This window comes from Girardinichthys multiradiatus, chromosome 15 (assembly GCF_021462225.1).
Source record: "Girardinichthys multiradiatus isolate DD_20200921_A chromosome 15, DD_fGirMul_XY1, whole genome shotgun sequence".
NCBI lineage: Eukaryota > Metazoa > Chordata > Actinopteri > Cyprinodontiformes > Goodeidae > Girardinichthys > Girardinichthys multiradiatus.
The window spans coordinates 29,827,619-29,837,821 of record NC_061808.1 but is presented as its reverse complement, the minus strand read 5'-3'; the positions used below and the strand labels follow the sequence as shown (position 1 = coordinate 29,837,821).

The 10,203-nt window shown below is 41.2% G+C and overlaps 1 long non-coding RNA gene across 1 annotated transcript in view; it reads right to left on the bottom strand.

Annotated features, from left to right (window-relative positions):
- Positions 1 to 1,279: 1,279 nt before the first annotated feature.
- Positions 1,280 to 10,203, bottom strand: part of LOC124881663 — a 12,285-nt gene continuing 3,361 nt past the window's right edge. Inside the window, exon 3 of the long non-coding RNA XR_007041704.1 lies at positions 1,280 to 1,292. This is a non-coding gene — a long non-coding RNA (uncharacterized LOC124881663). The remainder of the gene's footprint in view (positions 1,293 to 10,203) is intronic.

The following is a 10,203-nucleotide window of genomic DNA, read 5'->3' as shown; positions in this document are numbered from 1 at the left end:
CGTGTTTATCCGAGGCTGTAGATATCACATAGCTCTGTATTAAACATTCCTTTTCATTCTGGCATAATTCTGGAATGACTTGATCTAATATTTTGCTATAGTCCTGAATTTCCTACTACAAAAAACGGCCAATATTTTGGCCTCAGAGATTTTTTTTATAGAACTAACAACTGCTCATTAAACATGTTATATAAAATATATAAGGGAAGGATTAAATAGGTTGGTCGAAAAGCTGAATTCCTTCATTAAAAACACATGTATAAATAGGGACCAGAATTAAAGGTTCTGTAGGATTAAATGCTCTTTTTGTTTCAAATAGCTTGTAAGCTCACCATGAGCATGAAATCAGGACAGAACATGAACCTATTCATCCCAGCTCCAACGTGTTGTTAACCTCTGTGGAAAATGCGGCTTACAGGAGTAAGCTGTAATATTGCTACAGTGCTACAGCAGCACTGTCTATGCTATAAAGCGATTTCCCCAAATCCACAATTCTATCGCTGCAGCAGGAATCCACACTTTTAAATGTATTCAAGTTAAAAGCAATCCTTTCTACCTGTTTTTGCCTTATGGAATAGATGCAGACACTGAAGCAGATTGATCTTTTGCAAGCAAAATGTGTGTAGAGGAGAGGAAAAGATCCGGAGGCTCACAGGTCACATAATGCATAAAACAGATTACGGTACATATGAAAGCAAGCATAGGAATAAAAACATCTTATACAGAATAAATATGGCGATCTTTTGCAAAAAATCTAAAGCTGATTAATTATGCACTCATCCGCTGCTTTACAAGTACATCTGTTCAATTAATTGTTAACATATATAGTAAATCAGCAAACCTTATGGGAGCAACACAATGCATTTAGGAATTTTGATGTAGTAAAGATAACTGGTCCGATTAGTATTTCAGCTGCAAATCTCAGATGGCAGAGTCAGAGTAAAAACATGAAAGCAGGGATCCATTCTGTCTTGCATCAACAATTCAACCTGGTGGTTGAGGTGTTATTGTGCGTGGGATAGTTTCTTGGTATACTTTGGGCTCTCTAGTACCAATTGAGCACAGTTTAAATTTTTCCAGTGTTAACCATGTCCATCCCATTATGACTGTAGTGTACTCAGCGTCTAGTGCATCAAAGCACCACAAACTGGTTTCTTATGCATGATGGGTTCACTGTACTCCAACGACTTCCATCTAAATTATCAGCAGGGCAAATCTTACTCGTCTCATGATGGTGTAAACCCATCTAATTCCTTATTAGTCAGGGAACAACCAATACTTGGTGAATTCTGCTTTACAATTATAGGAAGAACCGACATAGAAGGTCCACTAAAACTCAAAAAACAAATCGGCAGCACCTGTTTAAGATGATATTATGTTAAAATGAGCAAAGATCTCTGAGAAATATATTCAGTACTTTTAGAGCGGTCCATCCCGGTACTGGTAATTTGTATACCTAATAAAGTACCTGGTGTATATACTTCATTCTGACCCAAGAATAGTTCCAATGGCAGAAACATTTTACATAGAACATTTTACACTGTGAAAGTTCTTAGTTGGACCTTACAGAATGTCTCAGTCACAAATTTCCTCATGGTGACCTTTCCATTGTGGGCTTTAAAACATGTAGAAAAACTGATCAGAACAGCATCAGTGTATCTGCTGCGTGAGTCTTAGGGTAACTCTTGACTTGACCCTGTTCTGTAGTTGACTGTGCCATGGAGTGGACAAATCCTCGTGTGGATCTTATCTTGTCTTAGTTTCAGGTAATCAATAGTTTCAATCAATTCTTAAATTACCATGTGGGTTAATTTCTGCTAATTTTATTTGTTAGCCCATATACAGGTAGATCTGGCTGGTGACCTTCTGAACATACAGGGACACTATATATAAAAAACCAACTGAAAGACTCCTACAGAAAATTCACATCACCTCAGCTCTTGTTTGTGCAACATTCATTTCTTTTAATTTCCATCATTATCTGTTAAAGGCTGTAAGCGCACCTCCTGCAAGTAAAGCTCATAAAGTGTGCATGTAATGTTTATAGATCAGGCATAAAAGCTTGATAATTAGACTGTCCATTATGCATGAAATAGCCTGTTTTTTCCGCAGCTAGAAAAACCCCTTAGGCATTTGGTGCAGACTATATGCTACAGGCAGCTGGATTTGGGCATTAGCCAGTTTTTTCTGTAGCTCTCTAATTTTTAAATCTGGGTTTTTCTGAAGTTGTGAGGTGGAACTTATTAATTTGCATGTTAGTTCTGAACAACGCTCTGTACAGTGAAAAAACAAAAGAGCAAAGTGTACCGGAGTCAAATTCCTTGTTTGTATGCACGAACTTGGCAATAAAGCTGATTCTGATTCTGATATAAGCTAAAGGCCAAGTCCAACTTCCGGTAGCATTCAACCAACCCAAACACCACAGGAGTGTCCATAGCAGCAGAAATCTGACCAGACACCAGTAATATGCACAGAAGGTCATCTGAGGTCATCTGGTGCAGCACCCCATCACTCCCCTTCTTGGTCAAATAGCCCTTACACAGCCTGGAGGTGAGTTTGGGGTCATTGTCCTGTTGAAAAATAAAGGATGGTCCAACTAAACGCAAGCCGGATGGAATAGCATGCCGCTGCAAGATGCTGTGGTAGCCATGCTGGTTCAGTATGCCTTCAATTTTGAATAAATCCCCAACAGTGTCACCAGCAAAGCACCCCCACACCATCACACCTCCTCCTCCATGCTTCACGGTGGGAACCAGGCATGTAGAGTCCATCCGTTCACCTCTTCTGCGCTCCACAAAGACACCATGGTTGGAACCAAAGACCTCAAACTTGGACTCATCAGACCAGAGCACAGATTTCCACTGGTCTAATGTCCATTCCTTGTGTTCTTTAGCCCAAACAAGTCTCTTCTGCGTGTTGCCTGTCCTCAGCAGTGGTTTCTTAGCAGCTATTTTACCATGAAGGCCTGATTCACAGTCTCCTCTTAACAGTTGTTCTAGAAATGTGTCTGCTGCTAGAACTCTGTGTGGCATTGACCTGTTCTCTAATCTGAGCTGCTGTTAACCTGCGATTTCTGAGGCTGGTGACTCGGATGAACTTATTGTCCACAGCAGAGGTGACTCTTGGTCTTCCTTTCCTGGCGCGGTCCTCATAAGAGCCAGTTTCTTTGTAGCGCTTGATGGTTTTTGCGACTGCACTTGGGGACACTTTCAAAGTTTTCCCAATTGTTCGGACTGACTGACCTTCATTTCTTAAAGTTATGATGGCCACTCGTTTTTCTTTACTTTGCTGCTTTTTTCTTGCCATAATACCAATTCTAACAGTCTATTCAGTAGGACTATCAGCTGTGTACTGTATCCACCTCCTACACAACACAACTGATGGTCCGAACCCCATTTATAAGGCTTGAAATCCCACTTATTAAACCTGACAGGGCACACCTGTGAAGTGAAAACCATTTCAGGAGACTACCTCTTGAAGCTCATCAACAGAATGCCAAGAGTGTGCAGAGCAGTAATAAACACAAACGTTGGCTACTTTGAAGAACCTAGAATATAAGTCATATTTTCAGTTGTTTCACACTTTTTTGTTCAGTATATAACTCCACGTGTGTTAATCCATAGTTTTGATGTCTTCAGTGTGAAGCTACAATATTCATAGTCATTAAAATAAAGAAAACTCTCTGAATGAGAAGGTGTGTCCAAACTTTTGGTCTGTACTGTATATATATATATGTATACCCCCAGTGCCTCCCAGCCCCACATCTAGCTCCGCCCTTAAGTACCGGCAAGAATTTAAAACTACTTTCACCCCTGGATACACCCTATAGATGTCAGCGATCATGCTCCTGTCTCCTTAACTCTCGACAATAAGAAAACCCACAAAGCAAAAACTGAAGGAATAATACATAATTGCTTAAGGATGAAGAATTAATCAAATATTTTAAAGAAGAGAGGACTTCATATTTGGAGTTTAATGACCTCCCAGGGATATCAATATCTGTTCTCTGGGAGGCAGAAAAAGCAATGATGAGAGTTAAAATAATCTCATTCTCATCAAGAAGAAAAAAGAAAACAAACGTATTGAAGAATTAGAAGAAACCATTAAACTGTTAAACAGGAAAGGAAATGCTGGATAAACTACATAAAGCCAAATCAGAATCAAATGAAATTATTAACAACAAAAAAAAACAAATTCTTAGTGCAGACTTTGAATACAAAACTTTGAACATGGCAATAAATCAGGTATTTATCATATTTGTAAATTATAAATATGATTTTATAGCAAATCATATTTGCTATTAAAGACTCGACAGGGAATACAGCTTATGATCCTGAAAGAATAAACAGCACTTTCAGAGATTTCTACAAAGCTTTATACTCACCACAGATGGACCCCTCAAATAACGACCTGATCAATTTCTGGATAAAGTAACATTTCCTAAATGACCAGATAATCAAGCGATGGCCCTGGATGTACCACTGACTTCAACAGAAATCCAAGAAGCTCTCACAAGCATGCTCAATAAAAAGGCTCCAGGCCCAGGTGGATTCCCAAAAGAGTGCTACAAAGAATTCTGGAATATTTTGGCTTCAATATTCCAAAGAATGTTGCAGGAAACCCAAAAAAATGGCATACTTCCACCAAATATAAATTCTACCAAGATCACTATCCTGTTAAAACCAGTAAAAGACCCAGTACTTCTTACCAGCTACCGTCCCATATCCCTCATTAACATTGATCTCAAAATCTGTAAAGCCCTTGCAAAAAGACTAGAAAAGGTAACTCCTCTCATAATACATCCTGACCAAACTAGTTTTATAAAAGGGAGGCATTCATCCACAAAGAAAACTCTTTGAACGAGAAGATATGTCCAAACTTTTGGTCTGTACTATATATATATACACTGCTCAAAAAAAATACTCAAACAAATACTCAAATAACACAAAAAGCATCCGCCAACTCCTGGACAGTCTGTGGTGCAACATGACGTTGGTGGATGGAGCGAGACATGATGTCCCAGATGTGCTCAATCATATTCAGGTCTGGGGAACGGGTGGGCCAGTCCAGAGCTTCAATGTCTTCATCTTGCAGGAACTGCTGACACACTCCAGCCACATGTGGTCTAGCATTGTCCTGCATTAGGAGGAACCCAGGGCCAACCGCACCAGCATATGGTCTCACAAGGGGTCTGAGGATCTCATATCGGTACCTAATGGCAGTCAAGCTACCTCTGGCGAGCACATGGAGGGCTGTGTGGCCTTCCAAAGAAATGCCACCCCACACCATCACTGACCCACTGCCAAACTGGCCATGCTGAAGGATGTTGCAGGCAGCAGATTGCTCTCCACGGTGTCTCCACACTCTGTTACATCTGTCACATGTGCTCAGTGTGAACCTGCTTTCATCTGTGAAGAGCACAGGGTGCCAGTGGCGAATTTTCCAATCCTGATGTTCTCTGGAAAATACCAAGCGTCCTGCAAGGTGTTGGGCTGTGAGCACAACCCCCATTTGTGGACGTCGGGCCCGCATACCATCCTCATGGAGTCGTTTCTAACCGTTTGTGCAGACACATGCACATTTGTGGCCTGCTGGAGGCCATTTTGCAGGGCTCTGGCAGTGCTCTTCCTGTTCCTTCTTGCACAAAGGCGGAGGCAGCGGTCCTGCTGCTGGGTTGTTGCCCTCCTACGGCCTCCTCCAAGTCTCCTGGTGTACTGGCCTGTCTCCTGGTAGTGCCTCCAGGCTCTGGACACTATGCTGACAGACACAGCAAACCTTCTTGCCACAGCTCGCATTGATGTGCCATCCTGGATGAGCTCCACTACCTGAGCCACTTGTGTGGGTTGTAGAGTCCGTCTCATGCTACCACGAGTGTGAAAGCACCACCAACATTCAAAAGTGACCAAAACATCAGCCAGAAAGCATATGTACTGAGAAGTGGTCTGTGGTCTCCACCTGCAGAACCACTCCTCTATTGAGTGTGTCTTGCTAATCGCCAAAGATTTCCCCCTGTTGTCTATTCCATTTCCACAACAGCATGTGAAATTGATTGTCAATCAGTGTTGCTTCCTAAGTGGACAGTTTGATTTCACAGAAGTTTGACTAACTTGGAGTTATATTGTGTTGTTTAAGTGTTCCCTTTATTTTTTGAGCAGTGTATATATATATACAGGGGTTGGGACAATGAAACTGAAACACCTGGTTTTAGACCACAATAATTTCTTAGTATGGTGTATGACCTCCTTTTGCGGCCAATACAGCGTCAGTTCGTCTTGGGAATGACATATACAAGTCCTACACAGTGGTCAGAGGGATTTTAAGCCATTCTTCTTGCAGGATAGTGGCCAGGTCACTACGTGATACTGGTGGAGGAAAACGTTTCCTGACTCGCTCCTCCAAAACACCCCAAAGTGGCTCAATAATATTTAGATCTGGTTATTGTGCAGGCCATGGGAGATGTTCAACTTCACTTTCATGTTCATCAAACCAATCTTTCACCAGTCTTGCTGTGTGTATTGGTGCATTGTCAACCTGATACACGGCACCGCCTTCAGGATACAATGTTTGAACCATTGGATGCACATGGTCCTCAAGAATGGTTCGGTAGTCCTTGGCAGTGACGTGCCCATCTAGCACAAGTATTGGGCCAAGGGAATGCCATGAAATGGCAGCCCAAACCATCACTGATCCACCCCCATGCTTCACTCTGGGCATGCAACAGTCTGGGTTTTACACTTCTTTGGGGCTTCTCCACACCGTAACACTCCCGGATGTGGGGAAAACAGGAAAGGTGGACTCATCAGAGAACAATATATGTTTCACATTGTCCACAGACCAAGATTTGCGTTCCTCGCACCATTAAAACCGACGCATTGGCATGATTGACCAAAGATTTGGCTATAGCAGCCCAGCCGTGTATATTGACCCTGTGGAGCTCCCGACGGACAGTTCTGGTGGAAACAGGAGAGTTGAGGTGCACATTTAATTCTGCCGTCATTTGGGCAGCTGTGGTTTTATGTTTTTTGGATACAATCCAGGTTAGCACCCGAACATCCCTTTCAGACAGCTTCCTCTTGCGTCCACAGTTAATCCTGTTGGATGTGGTTCGTCCTTCTTGGTGGTATGCTGACATTACCCTGGATACCGTGGCTCTTGATACATCACAAAGACTTGCTGTCTTGGTCACAGATGCGCCAGCAAGACGTGGACCAACAATTTGTCCTCTTTTGAACTCTGGTATGTCACCCATAATGTTGTGTGCATTTCAATATTTTGAGCAGAACTGTTCTCTTACCCTGCTAATTGAACCTTCACACTCTGCTCTTACTGGTGCAATGTGCAATCAATGAAGACTGGCTACCAGGCTGTTCCAATTTAGCCACGAAACCTCCCACACTAAAATGACAGGTGTTTCAGTTTCATTGTCCAACCCCTGTATATATACATATTTGCAAGTGAAACAAATGTAATTCCTCTGATTCACTTTCAGTGAGAAAGAAGGCAGAACACTGTGGCTTAGAGGATAGGACCATGTTTGTCCTTATTTCCCCTGTCAAGAAGGAAGCTCTCTGTGTCATTCTCAGTGGTGACTAAAGCAGGTTTGCATCCCTATCTGTTAAAGAGGAGGGAAGTGTCGAGTTTCACCAATGTCAGCAGGTTTTTACAGCACGGTGAGAGAAGCAGCCCGCCATTGTGGGCTTTAAAACCTGATGGGTCCGTGTCTTTCATTAATGTGCGATAAATAGTTAACATGCTCCAGCTTCACCCTGAGCCAAGTTGAGCTGGGCCAGGAGTTCAGGCAGCAGCATGAATAAAACACACTCAGCGATCTTTACCCAAGGACATTATGTGTGATATCCGAGTTGCAGATACATAACTTTCCACAAAGGGAAATGGCTGATAAATGAGCCCTCAAAGGGTGCTGTGCCTCACTGTTTCTATGATCACCATTCTCACTGTGTCGGAATATAAATAAATGATGCTCTTTGTTCTGCGCTGGCTTGATTTATTCGACTGAATAAAAATAAATGTTGGCAAAGATTAGAATTTACACAACAGGAAGCATTTAAGAGAGGAATGCAAATAAATGTTTATGTGAGTGTGCTTGTGTGTGTGTGTGGCGCCCGTGGGTGTTTAAAGTTGCATGTGCCCAGCAGCGAGGTGAATGAATTGAAAAATGTTGCTTTATAGATATATCGATTTCGAAGTCTCGCAATAATGGAACGTGGCGCACTCTCTAAATTGTATGGACTAAAGAGTAATCTTCCAATTTAATCTGGTGGAGGGTGGCGTAAATAGATTTAGCAGAGAAAAGAATTGCTAATGATTTGGGGGTTGGATATTGCATTTTGGATGTTATTCGAGCAAAGATATGCATGAGTATGGGCAGTGCCCACAGGGGTGATTTCTAAAGTGGAAAAGCACAGGGAGCACATCATTTTCAGTTAATTCTTACTCAGGGTGTGCGTAAATTCTCTTTGTTGCACTATTAATACCGAGCTGGGAATAGCAGATGTCAGCAAATACGTACTCTGATCTGTCACGGTGTTAAAGGAACACACTAAATACTTATTTTATGGGATAAAAATACATCCCACTAAGTTTAACACATGCAATAAATTAATTGTAATAAAAATCTATACTGGACTGTGCCCTTATTTTACCAATAATTACTCTGTCTAAGGCTCATAAGATATAAACACAGCCTTTTAACTACAAATGCAAAGCTTTGCTGCCTAAGCTACACTTTTCACCAATTAAGCATGCTGCACATCCCCAATTATCCAACTGTCATGTGATTTCTCAATAAGATAAGTATCATAGTCATTCATGGACACTTTTATCATCTAAATGTTACCAATCAGTCCTCTTTTATATAGCTCCACATGAGTTCCTGTTCATATTTTGTCACATTACAACCACAAACCTTTAAATATCTTGGATTTTATGTGACAGACCAATACAAAGCATTGCATAATTTCGAAGTGAAAAGAAAATGACGTATCATTTTCAAACTGTTCTACAAATAAACATTTAAAAGTGTGACATCCATTTGTATTGAACCTCTTTTATTTTTATATCTTGAAATACAAATCAGTGCAAACAATTGCCTTCAGAAGTTCCAGACGTAAGTCTTCAGAAAAAATTAGTAGAGTTTACCTCTGTGTAATTTAGTCTCAGTATAAATACACTTCAGGGTGGTGATAGCATTATCATATTTTTTTTTTTTTTTTTACCATGACTAAACGTTTTCCTGTCAACTGATTCTTTCACCTGAACTGGATTTCTGTAGCTCCACCAGAGTTAGCATAGGCCTCTTTGGTGCATTTCTTGCCTGGCCTACCAGTTTAGGTCAGAGATGGGTAACCTCCTGCATACTTTAAATGTTTTCCTCCTTGAAAACACCTGACTTAAATGACTACATCATTAATAAGCTGGTGCAGAACTTGGTGACTTACTGATAAGATAATTTAGTAATACAGAATATGTGTTGGAGCAAAGACATCTAAATCATGCACCGGAAATCAAGTGTTTAAATGAGTCTGTAAGAAGTCCTGCTTGCAGTTTGTAGGGAACACAGCACACATTTGGAGGCAGCTAGTCTGGTCAGATGTGATAAAAATGTAACTACATGCTAAACCCTACTGTATGTGTTGCAGTCAATAACCCTGCACATCAACCCCATACCATTTCCTTGGTAACACATGACAGCATTATGATGTGGAAATGCGTTTTGTCAGCAGGGACATGGAAGCTGGTCAGAGCAGATTGCAGACAGATTGAGTTAATTACAGGGCCAATTGTTCGAAAGCCTTTTAGCGGCTGCAAAAGACTTGAGACTGAGGCGAAGATAGTTATTTTTCTTCCGCTCCACAGTTATGCACTACTTTGTGTTGGTCTATTAAAAACAAACCCAGTGAAATACAGAGAAGTTTGTTTAGGTCACAAAATTTGGAAAAACCTTTGCACATCACTGTACGTTTATGTAATGCAGAAGCATTCGAGGTAACCATAAAAAGAATGCAACAAGAAATGTGTGGAACAAATACAAGGCCTCGGCATTGCCTGTTGATTTCACAAATGTTCCTCATTTTGTTCTGAGACTTGTTGATAAGGGTAATCAGTGCAGGGATGAAAACTATGAACATCTGACAATCCTGTCCAGACATGGAGATTTCTGTGTTTTATAGGACAGATGGACGG